This window comes from Aspergillus udagawae (genome assembly GCF_001078395.1).
Source record: "Aspergillus udagawae IFM 46973 DNA, scaffold_16, whole genome shotgun sequence".
NCBI lineage: Eukaryota > Fungi > Ascomycota > Eurotiomycetes > Eurotiales > Aspergillaceae > Aspergillus > Aspergillus udagawae.
The window spans coordinates 175-1346 of NW_025091279.1; the positions used below are offsets into that span (position 1 = coordinate 175).

Sequence of the window (1172 nt, forward strand, 5' to 3'; positions counted from 1 at the left end):
CGGGCCCGCCGTTTCGACGGCCGCCGGGGAGGCCTCGCGCCCCCGGGCCCGCGCCCGCCGAAGACCCCAACATGAACTCTGTTCTGAAAGTATGCAGTCTGAGTTGATTATCATAATCAGTTAAAACTTTCAACAACGGATCTCTTGGTTCCGGCATCGATGAAGAACGCAGCGAAATGCGATAAGTAATGTGAATTGCAGAATTCAGTGAATCATCGAGTCTTTGAACGCACATTGCGCCCCCTGGTATTCCGGGGGGCATGCCTGTCCGAGCGTCATTGCTGCCCTCAAGCACGGCTTGTGTGTTGGGCCCCCGTCCCCGGTTTCCCCCGGGGACGGGCCCGAAAGGCAGCGGCGGCACCGCGTCCGGTCCTCGAGCGTATGGGGCTTTGTCACCCGCTCTGTAGGCCCGGCCGGCGCCAGCCGACACCCAACTTTATTTCTAAGGTTGACCTCGGATCAGGTAGGGATACCCGCTGAACTTAAGCATATCAATAAGCGGAGGAAAAGAAACCAACAGGGATTGCCTCAGTAACGGCGAGTGAAGCGGCAAGAGCTCAAATTTGAAAGCTGGCCCCTTCGGGGTCCGCGTTGTAATTTGCAGAGGATGCTTCGGGTGCAGCCCCCGTCTAAGTGCCCTGGAACGGGCCGTCATAGAGGGTGAGAATCCCGTCTGGGACGGGGTGTCTGCGTCCGTGTGAAGCTCCTTCGAAGAGTCGAGTTGTTTGGGAATGCAGCTCTAAATGGGTGGTAAATTTCATCTAAAGCTAAATACTGGCCGGAGACCGATAGCGCACAAGTAGAGTGATCGAAAGATGAAAAGCACTTTGAAAAGAGAGTTAAACAGCACGTGAAATTGTTGAAAGGGAAGCGTTTGCGACCAGACTCGCTCGCGGGGTTCAGCCGGCATTCGTGCCGGTGTACTTCCCCGTGGGCGGGCCAGCGTCGGTTTGGGCGGCCGGTCAAAGGCCCTCGGAATGTATCACCTCTCGGGGTTGTCTTATAGCCGAGGGTGCAATGCGGCCTGCCCGGACCGAGGAACGCGCTTCGGCTCGGACGCTGGCGTAATGGTCGTAAATGACCCGTCTTGAAACACGGACCAAGGAGTCTAACATCTACGCGAGTGTTCGGGTGTCAAACCCGTACGCGCAGTGAAAGCGAACGGAGGTGGG

At 57.3% G+C, this 1172-nt stretch overlaps 1 non-coding gene across 1 annotated transcript; it reads left to right on the forward strand.

The window, feature by feature from the left end:
- Nucleotides 1-449: 449 nt before the first annotated feature.
- On the forward strand, nt 450-1172 carry Aud_r0037 (the record flags this gene model as incomplete). The annotated part of the gene is made up of 1 exon (XR_006253287.1): nt 450-1172. It is a non-coding gene; the product is annotated as a 28S ribosomal RNA (ribosomal RNA).